The sequence below is a fragment of the Hemiscyllium ocellatum genome, chromosome 10 (genome assembly GCF_020745735.1).
Source record: "Hemiscyllium ocellatum isolate sHemOce1 chromosome 10, sHemOce1.pat.X.cur, whole genome shotgun sequence".
In the NCBI taxonomy this organism is placed as follows: Eukaryota; Metazoa; Chordata; class Chondrichthyes; order Orectolobiformes; family Hemiscylliidae; genus Hemiscyllium; species Hemiscyllium ocellatum.
Window position 1 is genome coordinate 61,375,902 of NC_083410.1, and position 18,792 is coordinate 61,394,693.

At 42.6% G+C, this 18,792-nt stretch overlaps 1 protein-coding gene across 1 annotated transcript in view; it reads right to left on the reverse strand.

Moving 5' to 3' along the window:
* Positions 1-18,493, reverse strand: part of fancl (FA complementation group L) — an 87,361-nt gene extending 68,868 nt beyond the window's left edge. Inside the window, exon 1 of the mRNA XM_060831534.1 lies at positions 18,427-18,493. The gene's annotated coding sequence lies outside the window, so the exon portion shown is untranslated. The remainder of the gene's footprint in view (positions 1-18,426) is intronic.
* Positions 18,494-18,792: the final 299 nt, after the last annotated feature.

Here is an 18,792-nt window from a genome sequence, read left to right on the forward strand (position 1 = left end):
TTAGCCATGGTCAGTCCCACAGATCAAGTGCAATCAGTTCAGGCATAACAGACAAGTCAATTAAGGTGTAGTGGAATCATCAGTCTGGGAGGTGGGTCAATTTTTCCAGCAAAGGGACAAAAGGAGAAACTTAATTTGATAGAAAAGGAGTTAATGGCGATGCACAAGCAGGGATGGTGGTATGATGTCCCTAATAAGTGAGTAGGATGTGGAGGGGGCTGGAGGGCTTAGTGGTTTGGGAGGAAGAGATGGGTGGGAACCATTGAATGGATACATGCGTGCAATCGCAAGAGTTGTAGTGCTTGAGCCTTTGTGATGAACAGCTGCAGTGTTGGAATGAGAGAGTGACTGATGACCCCGCAAGTGTAAGCTGGAAGAGAAAAGATGGTGACACTTACTCTTGCAGAGTGCAGAAAATAACTAACATTTTTCAGCAGTTAAGGAAGAAGGTGTTTCATCCCAGACACTGTAGCGACCCACATTGCAATTATCTCAATACAGGCTGGTTGAGCCAGGTGATAGCTCTCCTTTGTCAGTCAACAAGCTACAGCACTGCCCTCTTTTCTACTAGCACACACCGCAAACCAAACAGCTAACTTCCTTTTCTCAACTATTTCCTTGGCGATAACATACATTAATGATTTGGAAAATGCAACTGAAGGCATTGTTGCTAAGTTTGCAGATGATACAAGGATAGATGGAGGGACAATTAGTGTTGAAGAAGTGGGGAGCCTGCGGAAAAGATGGACAGGCTAAGAGAGTGGGCAAAGACGTGGCAGACTGAATACAATATGAAAAAGTATGAGGTTATAGGATTTTCTAAATTGGAAAAGGGTTCAGGTACCTGAAGCACATAACAACTTGCGTGTCCTTGTTAAGGATTCTCTTACGGTTAACACATAGATTCAACTGGCAGGTTGAAGTTAGCATTCATTTCAAGAAGGCTGGAATACAAGATCAGGAATGTACTGCTGAGTGTGTATAATGCTCTGATTAGAACATATTCAGAATATGATGAGCAGTTGTGGGCCACATATCTAAGGAGGGATGTGCTGGCCTTGGAGGAGATTCACAAGAATAAACCCAGGGAGGTTGACAGATGACGTTATAAAGGTTATTAAAATCCTGAGAGGTACAGATAGGGTTAATCATAGGTATCTTTTCCCTTGTATGGGGGTTTCAAGACTTGGGGGGGGAGAAAGGGTATTTTTAAGGTGAGAGGAGATAGATTTAAAAAATGAGGGGCAAACGTTTTACACAGATAGCTGCTCATGTGCAGAATGAGTTCCTGAGAAAGTGGTGGATGCGGGCACAGTTACAACACTTAAAAGACACTTAGATTATTATATGAATAGGACAGTTTGGAGGGATATGGGCCAGCAGCAGGTAGGTGGGACGAGTTTAGTTTGGGCTTACACTCGGCATGGACTGGTTGGTCCAAAGGGTCAGTTCCCATTCTGTATGACTCTATGAAGGGCTTGTCATGTGAAGAGCGGTTGAGGACTCTGGGTTTGTCCTCGATGGAATTTAGAAGGATGAGGAAGATGTCAGTGAAACTTACAGAATACAGAGAGGCCTGGATCAAGTGGATGTGGAGAAGACATTTCTACTAATATGAGAGACTATATATGGAGGGCACAGCCGGAGTGTGATAATGATGACCCTTTAGTACTGAGATGAGGAGGAATTCTTTTCAGCCATGGGGCGTTGAATCTGTGCAACTCTTTGTCACAGAAGGCTGTACAGGCCAAATCAGAGTGCCTTTAAGACAAAGTTAGATAGGTTCTTGATTAGTAAGGGGATCAAGGTTACAGGGAGGAGAAGGAGGAGGACAATAGAGTTGAGAAACATGGTGGAATAGACCAGGTGCGCTAAATGGCCTAATTCTTCTCCTATATCTTATGATTACATTCCAGGACCTCAATGTGCAGAGAAGTTCTAGTTTGCAGCATCAGAACTAATGTGTAGCTTGCACTAATGTGACATCAGCAGGTATAAACATCACAAGATCCTGGCAGCAGGGAATGCTTCAGGCTACTTGCTGCCTGATCCCACATGGAGAGCACCAGAGAGACTGGTTGGATAATTAATTGTATGATTAGCAAGACATTGATAGAGAAAAGTCACTGTGGGCTGCAACATACTGAATGCTATGAATCCCAGTTGAAGAAAGCCCAAAATAGGAAAAAATTCAGTCCAATGCCCCCACTATCAAAGTTTTTTTTCTTGGCACAGAAACAGAAGTTGCTGAAAAACCTCAGCAGGTCTGGCAGCATCTGTGAAGAGAAATCAATGTTAACGTTTCAGGTCCAGTGACCATTCCTCAGAACACTGCAGAAGCCTGCTGAATGTCGTCTGCTAACTGGCAATCGATGCTAACAGACCTGTTGAGCTTTTCCAGCAACTTCTGTTTTTGTTTCTGATTTATGGCATTCGCAGTTTTTGTGGGGTTTTCTCTGGAATTCCTATTGTATTACATGAGGATTGGACTTCCAGTTGCCACTTCCATTATTATATTTAAAAAATCAAGTAGCCCAATAACTGGCAAGGTTCATGCCTTTGAACAGTCTTTTACATAAAGTTCTAAGGGGTTGCCAACTTCTGTGAAACTGTACCTCAGCAAATTTCAGGCAAGACAAGGAGCAAACATTGATATTAAAAATATATTACAAGTTTCAGAACAAGCCTTCATTCCTTACATATTTTGAGAATTAAAATGAAAAAAATTGGTACAGTTTTCTTCACAAGAATATAATAGGAGTAGGAGTGAGCCAGACAGTCCCTCAAGGCTGTTCAACCATTCTCTAAGATCTGGACTGAACTTCTATATCAGTTCTATTTTCCCATCTCACTTCCTTATTCATCAATTCTCTTACTGTCCTAAAAACTCTTGTTATCTCAGGTTGATGATACTCAATGGAATACCCGCAGTCATCAAGGATCGAGAATTCCAAAGATCCACAAACTGTTCAAGTGCTACATGTGCCATACAAACTCCCCTATTTATTTTACAGTCTGAAAATCTTTCCCAAATATCAATTCATGTCAAACCTTCCTAATTGAAGCATTTTTTTTAAAGTGTAATGTCAAAGGGAACGTTGCAAAAATATTGGAGCCTAAAAATCTGTTGTTTCTCTTTTTCCTCTGCTAGTCTCTTCAGAACAGAACAGCAAATATACTTATCAAATGAAGGATGCCAGTACAGGGAAACCCTACAATTTTTGACAAAAGGTCCTCGGTGTGTGAAATAAATCTACAAATCAGATGCAGAGTGGCAGTCCCTCCCATCATCATCATCCACCAACTATTACTACCTATTTTAAATGGGTTGCAGGCTCAGATCTAGAGTGACTGAATCAGGACTGCACAAAAATCCTTGAACTTCAGATCCTAAAAGCTGAAGAAAAATAGAAAACTTTCCACCAATGGCCTACTGGATTCAAATCAGTGTCCCAGAGGTGAAAAAAATATTGTGCTGACCCATTCAATCTACCACCCCAGCCAGGCATACTAGCCAATTCTGTCAGGAAACTATGTGACAGAATTATATATTAAACAACTCCCATTAACAATTACAGTACAAAATCTGCAGAAATCTTCCTAACTAAGCATTTTCTCATATCCATTGTTTGCTGTCCTAGATCCATCAAGGCACAAATTGACCCAAATTTTGAATTCCACTTGTTGTATTACAAAATATTTTAACCGTATGATAGCAAATTACAAACGAAAAACCTGCAGAGCAAGAATTACTTCTCTAACAGCCTAAACACTGATGAAGTATCAACTATTACTTATACAAAGACACAGTAATCTGTTACAGCAAATAATGGCTTGGTGACAAGGAGTCAACTCCATCAGAGTGGCCACACATCACATTGCATCTCTACTCTAAGCAGTGCAAGCTAACCTTAAGCAATACTGGCTAGCTGTAAGCAGTAACCATTCACAACATTGGCACCATGCTGACATGTCCAGTCAAGTTGCCTCATGAAAGCAGTTAAATTAATCAAAGACCCCTCCTACCCCAGTTATACTCTCTTGCGTTGGACAGAAGATACATAAGTTTGAAAACACTTACCAACAGGTTCAAGAACAGCTTCTTCCCTGCTGTTATCAGACTTATGAACAGACCTCTCATATTAGAATTGATCTTTCTCTGCATCTTTTCTCCATTCTGCCTATTACCCTGATGTATTTATGTTAGGTATGATTTGCCTGGTTAGCACACAAAACAATAGTTTGACTGTATCACTGTCTCAATCTACCCTCATAACTGAAGTTTTTCATACCTATAACCAATGTGCTCACATCCTTCCCAAATTGTGGCACTCAAATATATACAACACTCCAACTGAGATCTAATAGGTATCTTATAGAAGTTCATCATCACCTTTCCACTTTTGTATTCTATATCCCAATTAATAGGAACTCTTGCCTTTCTCCCTCTCTCATCCCTCCTTTCAGCCATGTCTCAGTTATTGCCCTAACATACTGGCTGAATTTTCCAATGGCCAGACACTCCTTATTCCCGCATAGATGGGAGGTGCACGTGAGGTCCCTGTGGAATTTCCATTGTGGCGCATTCTAAAGGAATTGCCAGGAAATTATAATGAAGTCTCCATTTAATTTGGAAAATTCAGATGGTTTTGATGAAGTTAAATAACTAGTTACTCAGAAAAGCTTAGACTATTAAATACACACTCCAATTCTTGAGTATTTATTCAAGAGACCCCACACTTAGCACACATACATCTACATCTTATCCATTACAAACTCCCAGATTCTGACAAACTCACATTCCTTTAAACTTGTGGGATGGACAGACAGACAGACATACATGCACTCCATCTGTTGACCCAACCTGATCCCTGATGCTCCCACTTGACACAACCTGACACCCATACACCAGATTGGGCTTGACCATGGCCCAGTCCAACACGCCTCCTGTAGCCAGACCCAACTTTCCCGAGCCTCAGTAGACTGGATTTTTACTACCAACCCTGACTTAATCAAAACACTGCATCACTTGCCTGGCCCCCTTCCTAACATCCATCCTGGTGTCCAATTCATTTGGCATCCTATCCACCTGGCACTCTCCATCCTATCCAGTTGGAATCCTAATTAGCTGACAGCTATCCTATAGTTATCTGGCATCCACCCCCTACCCATCTAGTACCCCAGTCCTCCAGACCCTTATCCTATCCACTTGGCACCACTTACAAGGACATTTTGGGGAAACTGAAGCTGTTCTCAAAGAACAATAGAGCACAGGAACAGGCCCTTTGGCCTTCCAAGTCTGAGCCAACACATTTTGCCCTTCAATTCTAAAACCGTCCTCACTTACTTATATCCCTCTAATCCCTTCCTATTCGTGTATTCGTCCAGGTGCTTCTTGAATGCAGCTATTGTGTCTGCTTCCACCATCCTCCTGACAGCGTTTTCTGGGCTCTCACCACCCTTTTGTGAAACGTTTGCCTTGTACATCTCTTTTAAACTCCACTCCCACCCCCTGCACACCCTTGAACCTGTGTCCCCTAGTAGCTGACCCTTTCACTTTGGGAATAGGCTTCATACTATCCACTCTTTCCAACCCATTCACAATCTTATAAACTTCAATCAGGTCGCGTCTCAATCTCCTGCATTCCAGTGAAAATGAACCCAGACTATCCAACTTTTCTTCATAGCTAAAATTCCCCATACCAGTTAAAATCTTTTATGTACCCCCTCCAAAAGCAAGTACATCTTTCTGGTGGTGTGGTGACCAGAACTGGAAGCAATATCCCAAGTGTGGCCTAACTAAAGTTTTATACAGCTGCAGCATAACTTGCCGATCCTTAAACTCAATGCTCCTTGCAATGAAGGCAAGCGTGCCATAGCTCTTTTTTTGCTACTACCTGTGCTGCCACCTTCAATAATCCGTGGACCTGCAAACCTGGATCCCTCAGCATATCGATACTCCTCAGGGCTCTACCATTCACTGTATGATTTCCGCTTGTACTTGATCTTCCAAAATGCATCACATCATATTTGTCTGGATTAGACTCCATCTGCCATTTACTGTCCATGCCTCCAGCTGAACTACAGAAAAACCTTTGGCATGGGCAATAAGGAAAATCACCCTCTAGCTGTTCCCAGCATAATTTAAAAAGGCTAACGATGCAAAGCAAAATCGCAACAGCACCAGGGACAGCTCCAAACTCCAGGATCTCCCAAGCAGAAATGAGATTGTTTTGTCTGGCCATGCATCACAAGGGCAGATAGCATATCTTTGTGTAATACCTAATTCCTGCAGAGGTTGGATTTGATTTGTTTACTGAAGAATATATGTTACTTGCTCAGAAAAGTACATTTTATCTCAATGAAAATTTTGCAAATCTATTCCTGACTACTGTTTTGTTTAATTAGTTTCCATACTCTCATTTTAACAGTTTGCTTCTATAAAATGCCTTCTTCATGATTAAGCCCATGTAATGAGTGAGGAGGAACCCAGTTAACTTCATTGACGAGAACTCTGCCCCCACAAACAAACCTTAATTGCTTAGATTTTCATTGCAATTGAGATGACCTTCAGAGTCACTGTATACAGCTGAAGTAGAAACTGGGTCTCATCCACATCCCGCACCTCCACCCTCAGACCCCACCCCTCCAACCGTAATAAGGACAGAACACCCCTGGTGCTCACTTTGCACCCTACCAACCTTCGCATAAACCAAATCATCCACCGACATTTCCACCACCTCCAAAAAGACCCCACCACCAGGGATATATTTCCTTCCCCACCCCTTTTCACCTTCTGCAAAGACCGTTCTCTCCGTGACTACCGGGTCAGGTTTACGCCCCCCTCCAACTGAGCCTCCCATCCTGGCATCTTCCCCTGCCACTGCAGGAACTGTAAAACCTGCGCCCACACCTCCTCCCTCACCTCTATCCAAGGCCCTAAAAGAGCCTTCCACATCCAAAGTTTTACCTGCACATCCACCAATATCATTTATTGTATCCGTTGCTCCCAATGCGGTCTCCTCTACATTGGGGAGACTGGACGCCTCCTAGCAGAGCACTTTAGGGAACATCTCCGGGACACCCACACCAATCAACCACACCGCCCTGTGGCTCAACATTTCAACTCCCCCTCCCACTCTGCTGAAGATATGGAGGTCCTGGGCCTTCTTCACCGCCCTCCCTCACCACCAGACGCCTGGAGGAAGAACGCCTCATCTTCCACCTCGGAACACATCAACCCCAGAGCATCAATGTGGACTTCAACAGTTTCCTCGTATCCCCTTCCCCCACCTCACCCTAGTTCCAAACTTCCAGCTCAGCACTGTCCCCATGACTTGTCCTACCTGCCTATCTTCTTTTCCACCTATCCACTCCACCCTCCTCCCTGACCTATCACCTTCATCCCCTCCCCCACTCACCTATTGTACTCTATGCTATTTTCTCCCCACTCCCACCCTCCTCTAGCTCATCTCTCCACCCTTCAGGCTCCCTGCCTTTATTCCTGATGAAGGGCTTTTGCCTGAAACGTCGATTTTACTGGTCCTCGGATGCTGTCCGAACTGCTGTGCTCTTCCAGTACCACTAATCCAGAATGAAGTAGAAACTGGATTTGCCTTTTGTGTAAAGTTCAGATTTCTCCCTTCAGGACTGACCTTGAAAGGTTATACTGCACATAATTAACTTTAAAACAAAGTTAAAATGTATTATATTTAGAGACTTGGAGTGAGCTTTTGACAGTAGGAAGTAATTATTTTATATCAAGGTAAGTCTAGAAGAAAAAAAATTGAGACTTTTAAAACTGACTGGAATCAAGATGTCAATGTGGATGTTAAGCTTACTGAATGTGTGACACACAGGATGTGGGTCATCTTGGATCTGCAAAGAATCCAACGGGATATGCCTTCTAGTGCCAAGTAATTGACTCCCTCAGGAAATACATTTTTTGGACTAAATAACTAACTAGCTCCACAGAACACTGTACACAACCAAGAAAAAGTGTCTAAAAGGGATGTTCCATGAGGTTGTCTTCACCTACATGTGAGAGGCAGACTAGCAAGCAATAATAGATAGGCTGTAGTCAATGCGTCAGGCAAAGAAAGTAGAAAGAAATAGAAATCAATGGAGCCCAAGGTATCCGACAGGTTTTCAGCATTGGAGACAGACAAAATTTAACAGTTGGGATGGTGTGCAAGAGTAGGTCAAAGAAGCAGAGAAGTACATGGTTGCTCATGGGACTCAAGGAACAACCAACAATGTTGCAAGCAACTTCTCATTTTCCAATAGCATGATTTTATCCAGTCAAGCTTGAACCTTTATAAAAAGGCAGAGACAACAGACTCAGATTGCTCGTTATGTTTGTGAAAGCCTCTGTTAACTTATAATCAGAATATCCAAAGGATGCTGGCGGAATTGGTTGAGATCACAAAGTCTTTCAAATATATTTTAAAAATGCATTGCAATCAGGCAACATATTAATGAAACAGAACATAAGAATTGAGTGCATTGTAGTTAAACCATGTTGAAGGAATGCAACCTCAAATTACTTGTGAACCTGGCCTTAATATGGGAGGCTGGGGTGGGGGGAGGTATGTGCTGGAAACATTAATGATGGAAGACATAAGAAATCTAGAAGAATAGAGACTCATTCATCAAAGTCAGGACTGGGTCAGTAAGAGCAGCTTATATCTGACCAAATTATTGAATTTGTTTAAGGAGCTTTCAGATCTGGGTCAAATTTTCCGAAGGCCTGGCAGTCACTTCTGCAACATAAATAGGAATTGTGCACGAAGACCAGGCAGAATCCTCATTGGAGCTGAATCCAAGGGAATTTTCCAGGAAATTGAATATTCTGTTGGGCAATTCCCTTAAACCTGGAACCCTCCAAAAATATCTGTTTAAAATCAGAGAATGCGGAACTAAGTAATTCTGCAGTTAATTATGTTACTTGGGAAAAGTATATAATTAAATACTTAAGTAAGTAAGTTACCTCGCTGAGCATGAAGGTTTGCTTTCAGACGTTTTGTCACCATATTATGTAACATCAGTGAGAGTCTCTGATGAAGCACTGGTGGTATGTCCTGCCTCTCTATTTATAGGTCTTGATTTAAGGTGGGTGATGTTATTTCATTTTTTTTTCCAACATAACATAAATAGGGTCTAAGTCGATGTGCTTATTGATGGAGTTCTGGTTAGAATGCAAAGCCTCTAAGAATTCTTGTGCGTGCCTTTGTTTCACCTGTCCTAAGATGTATGTGTTGTTTTAGTCAAAGTGGTGTCCATCTTTGTCTGTTTGCATGTATAGAAAATAGTGATAGTGGGTCGTGTTTTTTGGTGGCTAGTTGGTGTTCATGTATGCTGGTGGCAAGTTTCCTGCTAGGTTTGTCCGAGGTAGCGTTTGTTACAGTTCTTTCATGGTATCTTGTAAATTATGTTAGTTTTGCTGGTGGTATCCAATGGTTCCTTTAGGTTCATTAGTCATTGTTTAAGTGTGCTGGCAGGTTTGTGAGCTACCATTATGCCAAGGGGTCTGAGTAGTCTGGAAGTCATTTCTGATATGTCTTTGATGTAAGGTAATGTGGTATAGTTTTTGGTTGCGTTGTGTCTGCTTGTTTGGGTTTGTTTCTAAGGAAATGGCGGACTGTGTTTATTGGGTACGTTTTCCTTCTTTATGTAGTTCGTGGGTGCTGCAGTGTGATGTAGTTCATTGAAATAATGTCTTCATGCAGCTCAGTTTATGGGTGTTGGGATTATTGCTTCTGAAGTCAAGTATTTGGTCCATGTGTATTGTTTTTTTGTTGATGCTAATTTGAAGCTCTCTGTTAAGTATATGTTAAACTGTCACATCTGGGAACGTGAGTCTGTTGTCATTCTCTTCCTCTTTTGTGAATTTTATGCCCGTCAGTATATTGTTGGTGGTGTTGTATGTTTCCTCTGATTTGTTCGGTTTTGTGACAACAAAGATGTCATCTACATAGTGGACCCAAAGTTTAGGTTGGATAGATGGGAGGGCAGCTTGTTCAAGTCTCTGCTTTACTGCTTCTCTGATCCCTGATATTGGTGATCCTATGGATGTTCCATCGATTTGTTTGTAGGTTTTCTTATTGAATATGAAGTGCGTAGTGAGGCACAGGTTCACTAGTTTGAGGATGTTATCTTTGCTCATGACATTGGTGCTGTCTGGTGTTTGTGGTCCTGGTTTTCCTAGTAGTGATGCCAGTGTTTCTTTGGCCAGGGCGACATTAATTGATATGAAAAGGGCTGTAATGTCAAAAGAGACCATTATTTCGTCCTTTTCTATCTTGGTGTCTTTGATGGTGTTCAGGAATTCTTAGAGGCATGGCATTCTAACCAGAACTCCATCAATAAGCACATTGGTTTAGACCCTACCTACCTTCCTTTGGAAAAAGAGAACCAGAAATGACATCACCCACATTAAGGAACCAAGATCATAAATAAAGAGGCAGAACATACCATTAGCACTTCACTAGAGATTCTCACTGATGTTACCTAGTTGGTGATGCAACATCTGAAAACAAACCTTCAAGCTCAGCGAGCTAACTTACATACTTACCAACCTGAGCTACAAATCTCCTCAAAAATTGTAATTAAATACTTAGTCTAACTCGTAAATAACTATTAAACTGACACCATACATTCCGCAATTTTACCCCACTGAGGCCACCAATATCTCAAAGACCCTGACATGAAACCACCCTCTCATCCTAACATCTATTCTACAACTTCTGCCTCCCAAAACCTATTCTTTACCCCTCCCTTCTAATACCTATTAAAATCATGAGTGGCAAAGATAAGGTGAATAGTAAAGGCCTTTTCTGTAAGGTGGGGGAGTTCAAAACTACATGGCATAGTTTTAGGGAGAAAGATTTGGAATGGGCCTGAAGGGCAATTTTCACACAGAGTGTGGTTCATACGTGTAATGAACTGCCAGAGAAAATGGTAGATGCAAATACAGTTACAACATTTAAAAGTGCATGAATAGGAAAGGTTTGGAGGGATATTGGTCAAACGCAGGCAACGGGACTGGTTTAGTTTGGAAAACTTGGTCAGCCTGGACAAGTTGGAGTGAAGGGTCTATTTCCAGACTGTATGGATCTATTCTTCATCCGCCACTACCCTGACACCAAATCTCTTCCCAATCTACATCTTCCCACACCCCAAAATCTTCAAGCATTTGACATTTCTCCACTGCTGCCAAACCTGACAACTTCACCTCCCAGTCTCCAAATTCTGAGACCCAACTTGACTTACCCTGAACATTATCATTTATCTAGCCCACATTCCTCCTCGCTTACTGGTACCCTTCTAACAGACAAATTTTAGTTCTGACCTCTCCACTGTTGCAGCCTGACCTGCTTAGTATTGCCAGCACTTTTTGTTTTGTTTTAGAATATCCAAAAATCGACAGTATTCCAGCTTTTGTCCAGCTTTGAAAACCAATTATGGATCTCAGGGCAGCAGGTCAATATTGGCAAAGAAACCTCTTGCTGTAAACTCAACATTTCCCAACACCTTCGCATCAAGTTGATGAATTTGAATGGCTCTACGCTGAAGATAAATAGCCAAAGGCTGCAAGGGATCAGAACATATTCAAGTTGGAGAATTCAATGTCCATCAATAACAACGACTCAGTAGCACCACCACGGATAATCCTGGATGTGAAAGAATTATACTGACAATCAATTTAGCATACTTGCATGCACTAGAAGCGATATGCACAAATTATACATCACACCCTGTTCCTTGTGAACTAAAAGAACATGCACTGTGCCTGCTTAAACTCAATACAGCAGGTGACAGTCAGTCATTTGCTGGCAATGCCCTCAGCAGAATCAGGCTGCCTGGTTCAACAGAAGTGTGAAGTTATTAGGTTAGGCAGATGCAATGCATATGGTTAATATAAGTTATTACTCCCAGACATTCCCTTAGCCAGAGATTCATTAGAGAAATTGGACTGAGTTGTGTGCTGGAACCATGCAAACTTCTTGACACACAACTGATTTTTAGGCATTTGCCATAACATAGGAAATTCTAAATGGACAATTCCCCTGCACCTGAAACTCTGGAAAACATCCTTATATTCAGAGACTTTGGAGGGTTCTGACTCACTTAAGCTTTATAGTTACCCAGGAAAGGTTAAAAGCCTATTCTAACCCCAAGGTAACTAATTAGCTTAATTCTCAACCATTGAACATCTAACTCCACTCTCACTAAACCTCAACATCCCACCACATAGCACTGTCCCAGAATGGACATCCACCTTCCATCCCACCACTAAACCGATACCCAGGTTGGGACTACATCCCCCCAACCTGTCTAGACTAGTTTCTTCACCTGACAAACCCTGAATCAACCTTCCCCCCCCACCTCTAATCCTATTCTAAGTACGCTTCTACTTACTTGGACTTGTGCCATTTCTCACCCTACTTCCCCACTTCCCCTTTCACAGGAGCTGCCAAGGTGCCCATATGGCATTTAAACTATAGAAAATGGCATTCAGTCCTCTAAAACAAATGGTTACAATTATGATTTTCTACATTGATCAATTTGAAGATTGCTGACAGGTTTGTAACAGGGAGGCCTTTGCCTAAGAATCTCTGGTGAAAGATGTTCTGTGTGCTGGTTGGTAAGGTGACAAGTGTTTCTCTTTTGTGTTTCATATATTCAGTGGTCTATTTGGGAATTCAGGATAGTGGAAATGGAGGTTAGGGCAGTTGAATGTTTCTCCTGCAGTATGTGGGAGATAAGGGTCACCTCTGGTGTCCCTGCTGACCTCATTTGTGCCAAGTGCACCCAACTCCAGCTCCTCGAGAACTGTGTTAGGGAAGTGGAGTTGGAGCTAGAGCTGGATGAACTTCAGATCATTAGGGAAGTGGAGGGGGTAATTGAGAAGAGTAACAGGGAGGCAGCTGGGTTACCAACAGGGGTGGAAAAGGGAACAAGCAGGCAGTGCAGGGATCTCCTATGGTGATACCCCTCAGCAAAAAGTATACTGTTGGGGGGAGGGGGGCAGAGGAGGAGGACTTACTTGGGTAATCAGTAGGGCACAGGTCTCTGGCGCAGAGTCTTTCCCTGTTGCTCAGAGGGGAAGGGGGATGAGGAACAGAGTTTTATTCATTGGAGACTCCATAGTTAGTGGGACAGATAGGAGGTTCTGTGAGAACAAGAGAGACTGACGATTGGTGTGTTGCCTCCCAGGTGCCAGGGCTCGTGATGTCCCTGATCGTGTTTTCGGGATCTTTGAGGGGGAGGGGGAGAAGCCCCAACTCATCGTCCATATAAGTACCAATGACATAGGTAGGAAGAAAGGTGGGGATCTAAGGCAGAAATTCAGGGAGTTAAGGTGGAAGCTTAGAGCTAGAACAAACTGAGTTATGATCTCTGGTTTGTTGCCTGTGCCACATGCTAGTGAAACAACAGGGAGAGAGAGAGGAGCTCAACATGTGACTGTAAGGATGGTGTAGGAGAGAGGGTTTTGGATTCTTGGATAATTGGAGCTCTTTCTGGGGAAGGTGGAACCTCAACAAAAAGGATGGTCTTCACCTGAACCAGTTGGGTACCAACATACTTGAGGGTGGAATTTACTAATGCTCTTCAGAGGGTTTTAAACTAATGCTGTAGGGGGATGGGAACCTGAATTGTAGTTCCAGGGTATGGGAGGTTGAGGGTAGTGAGGTCAGGGATAGGTTTACAAGGTCGTGAGAGGGCAATGGCAATCAGGGTGTTGGTTTGAAATGTGCGTACTTCAATGCCAGAAGCATCCGGAATAAAGTGGGTGAACTCACAGCACAGGTTGGTATCTGAGATTTCAATGTTGTGGCCACTTCAGAGACATGGCTGGAGGAGGGACAGGAATGATCGTTGCAGATTCTGGTATTTAGATGTTTCAGGAAGAACAGAGAAGATAGTAAAGGGGGTGGAGCATGCTTTGTTAATCAATGGTAGTAAAACAGCAGCTGACATAACATGTAAGGACTCATCCACTGAGGTAGTTTGGGCTGAGGTCAGAAACAGGAAAGGAGAGGTCACCCTTTTAGGAGTTTTCTTTTGGCTTCTGAATTGTTCCAGGAATTCCTGGAAAGGATAGCAAAGATGATTCTTGATAGGAGCAAGTGTAACAGGGTAGTTGTTATGGGAACTTTAACTTCCCCAACATTGAACAGAAACTGATCCATCTAAACTACTTGAACTATAGTATTTCCAGTCAATGTGTGCGGGAGGGTTTTCTGACACAGTATGTAGACAGGCCAACAAGGGGGGATGCCATATTGGATTTGGTACTGGGGAATGAATCCGTCCAGGTGTTAGGTTTGGAGGTAGGTGAGCTCTTTGGCTATAGTGACCATAATTCGGTTACGTTTACAATAGCAATGGGCAGGGATAGGTATATGCCGCAGGGAAAGAGGTATAACTGGGGGAAAGGCAATTATGATGTGATTAGGCAAGATGTAGGATGCATAGGATGGGGAAGGAAACTGCAGGGGATGGACACACTTGAAATGTGGAGTTTATTCAAGGAACAGCTACTGTGGTTCCTTGAATAGGAGAGACCCATCAGGCAGGGAGGTAGTTGTCAAGAGAGGGAGCCATGGTTTACTAAAGAAGTTGAGTTGGAAAAAGAAGGCTTATGTGAGTATGAGGCGTGAAGGCTCAGTTAGGGGGCTTGAGAGTTACAAGTTAGCCAGAAAAGATCTTTGGGAGGGCTAAGAAGAGCCAAGAGGGGACATGAGAAGTTGTTGGCGAATAGGATCAAAAAGAAACCCTAAGGCCTTCTGTAGATATATTAGGAATAAGAGAATGACTAGGGTAAGATTAGGACCAAGATCATAGTGGAAAGTTGTGTGTGGAATCTGAGGATATAGGGAAAGCACTTAATGAATACGTGTTGTCAGTATTCACATTGAAAAAGGGCAATGTTAGTGAGAATACGAAAATACAGGCTACTAGATTAGATGAGATTGAGATTGTCAATGAGGAGTTTTGGCGATTTTGGAAGATCTGAAAATGGATAAGACCCCTGGGCCAGATGGGATTTATCCTCAGATTCGTTGGGAAGCCAGGGAGGAGATTGCAGAGTCTTTAGCTTTTGATGTTTATGTAATCATTGTCAACAGAAGAAGTGTCAGAAGACTGGAGGATAACAAATGTTGTTCCTTTAAAAAGGAGAGATGAGACAACCCTAGTAATTATAGGTCAGTGAGCCTTACTTTGGTTGTGGGTAAGGTGTTGGAAAAGGTTATAAGAAATAGGATTTATAATCATCTGGAAAGGAATAATTTGATTAGACAGTCAACAGGGTTTTGTGAACAGTAGATCGTGCCTAACTAACCTTATTGTGTTCTTCAAGAAGGTGACAAAACAGGTGGATGAAGGTAAAGTGGTTGATGTGGTATATATGAACCTCAGTGAGGAGTCTGATAATGTTCCACAAGGTAGGCTATTACACAAAATACAGAGTTTCAGGATTGAAGGTGATTTAGCGAATTGGATCAGAATTGGCTTGCTGAAAGAAGACAGAGGTGGTGGTTAATGGAAATGTTCATCCTGGAGCTCAGTTACCAGTGGTGTGCCGCAAATGTCTGTTCTGGGGCCACTGCTGTTTGTCGTTTTTATAAATTATCTGGATATGGGCTTAGAAGGATGGGTTAGTAAATTTACAGATGACACTAAGGTAGGCAAAGTTGTAGAAAGTCGCGAAGGATATTATGGGTTACAGAGGGACATAGATAAGTTGCAGAGCTGGGCGGAGAAGTGGCAATGGAGTTTAATGCTGAAAAGTGTGAGGTAGTTCACCTCAGAAAAAAAAAGGAATGCAGAGTAGAGGACTAATGGTAAAATTCTTGGCAGTGTTGATGAACAGAGACATCTCAGTGTCCAGTGCATTAATCCCTGAAAGTTGTCACCCAGGTTGATAGGGTTGTTGAGGCGGCATATGGTGTGTTGGCGTTTATTGGCAGGGGAAATTGAGTTTTGGAGCCACAAGGTCATGCTTCAGCTGTTTGAGACACTGGTAAGGCCACACCTGGAGTATTGCATTCAGTTCTAGTCACCACATTATAGAAATTATTTGGAAGCTTACAAGAATCTCAGTGAGTCTCTCTCTCTCTCACTGCAACCCTCAGGTCATCTCCTCTGCCCTCATTTATCTCTCCACTTTGCAGGCACCCTGTCACTATTCCTGATGAAGGGCTTTTGCCTGAAACATTGATTTTCCTGCTCCTCTTCTTAAACAAGTGTATTACATTAGCCATGCTCCAGTATTCTGGGACTGTTCCTGACTCCAGTGATTCCTGAAAGATCACTACCAATGCCTCTACAATCACTTCAGCTATCTCCTTCAGAACCTTGCCGTGTTGTCTAACCAGTCCAGGTGATTTATCCACCTTTAGACCCTTCCTCTATCCCAGCACCTTCTCCTTAGTGATGGCCATTACACTCACTTCTGTTTCCTGATTCTCTTGAAGTTCTGGTATGTTGCTAGTGTCTTCACTGTCAAAACTGATGGAAAATATCTATTCAGTTCCTCTGCCATTTCTTTGGTCCCTATTACTACTTCACCAGCCTCATTTTCCAGTGGCCCAATGTTTTTCAGACATCTAAAAACAAACTTTATATTACTAGCTAGCTTACTTATATTCTCCCCTTTTATTGCTTTTCACTTGATGGTTGCTTAAAAGGCTTCCCAATCCTCTGGCTTCCAGTAATCTTCACCAGATTGTATATTTATTGTTTGCTTTTATACTGCCCCTGACTTCCCTTGTCAGCCATGGTTGCATCATCCTCCACTTAGTGTGTTTCTTGTGCCTTGGTACAAATTTCTGTTGTGCTTCCAGAAAACTGTCATTGCTGCTTAACCACCTTCTCTGCTAGACTACACTTCCAATCTGGTGAGGTCCTCACTGATGTATTTGTAGCTACCTTTACCATTGCGTTGGATTCCAGCTTCTCCATCTCATAATGCAGATGACTCCTACCAAAATATGGTCACTGGCTCCAGGAGGTTCCTTCATTTAAGTTCCCTAATCAGGTCTGCCTCATGACATGTCACCAAATCCAGGACAGTCTATATGCTAGTGGGCCGTATCACAAACTGCTCCAGAAAACCATCTTAGATTAGATTCCCTACAGTATGGAAACAGGCCCTTTGGCCCAACAAGTCCACACCGACCCTCCGAAGAGTAACCCGACTCATTTCCCTCTGACTAATGCACCTAACACCATGGGCAATTTAGCATGGCCAATTCACCCGACCTGCACATCTTTGGACTGTGGGAGGAAACTGGACCACCCAGAGGAAACCCACGCAGACACAGGGAGAATGTCTGTGTGGAGTTTGCACAGTCACCCAAGGCTGGAATAGAACCTGGGACCCTGGTGCTGGGAGGCAGCAGTGCTAACCACTGAGCCACCATGCCACCCTAATCTTGTATAAATTCCACAAATTCCTTTTCTTGAGATCTCTACCAACCAGATTTTCCCAGTCCACTTGTATATTGAAGTCTCCCATGATTATTGTAAACATTTCTTATATACCTTTACTATCTCCTGATTTATTTTTTTCTCCACATTCTGACTCGTGTTAGTTCCTCAACTGTACTCACATAGATGTTACTCCTTCTGGCTCTACATCCCTTCTTGCTATCAATTTAATTTAATTTCTTACTAACAAGACAATCCTGACCTTTTGGCCCACCTGCCTATCCTTTAAATTAGACATGTACCCTTGGATATTTATAGTTCTCAGCCCTGATCCCATTGGAGCCATATCTCTGTGATAGTGACAATATCATAGCTGCCAATTTCAATCTGTACTACAATATAATTTCAAATGCTTGCCTTTAAGTACAACACCCTCAGTCCTGAATTGACTGTCCTTTTTAGGTCATAGGTTAAAACAAATGCAGAGGTAGAAAATCTGAAATAAAAACAAAAATCTGAAAATATCCAGTAGTGCTTGTTGCAACATGTAGAATATGGCGACGCATCTGTATGTAAGGAGCAACATTCTCAAAAACAGCACTATGATTATAACCAGATAGTCTGTTTTAGTGATATATTGGTGGATCAAGAACATTCAAGGAATAGCAAGGGTGGAAGACCTGCCTCAATACGGCTCTGAGTTCGAGCTCAGAATAGAAGTTGTACCCTTTACCTACTGACATGAGGATGGTCTACCATCCACTGAGCCACCAAACATATCTTGAAAGGCCAGAGCCACAATAAATTGACAGCAGTTAAGCACAGGAATGCTCAGTAACCATGAACTCATCGACTGCTAAATACATAAATAAATAGATCAATCAGCGCTGTGGATACAGCCGGTTAGAGACTTCTCAGACTCTTTACTTTGGTGCCGGTAAAACACAATATTTGCTGGTTGACGTGAATTCCCGAACACATACTCACTTGTTCCGTCCTTGAGCTGAATCTCGCTTCTCCCAAGTCCCCCTCTGTACCGTCATTCACAAATGTCGCGGCCCGCGCCTTCTTCAGCCAATCACAGAGTTTGTCTATTCCAGCCAATCGCAAACACAGCTGTGGCTATAATTAACCAATCCAATCAGAACGCTAGCCACATCCACCCAATCACAGACGTTACGGTTCCAGGTCAGTCACACCAGATACTTTGTTCATCCAATCACAACCTCTGCCGTTCCGAATCCACTGTAGTTGCATTGTTAAAAATCACACAACACCAGGTTATTTTCTAAACTGTTGTGTGATTTTTAACTTTGAACACCCCAGTCCAATACCAGCACCTCCAAATCGTAC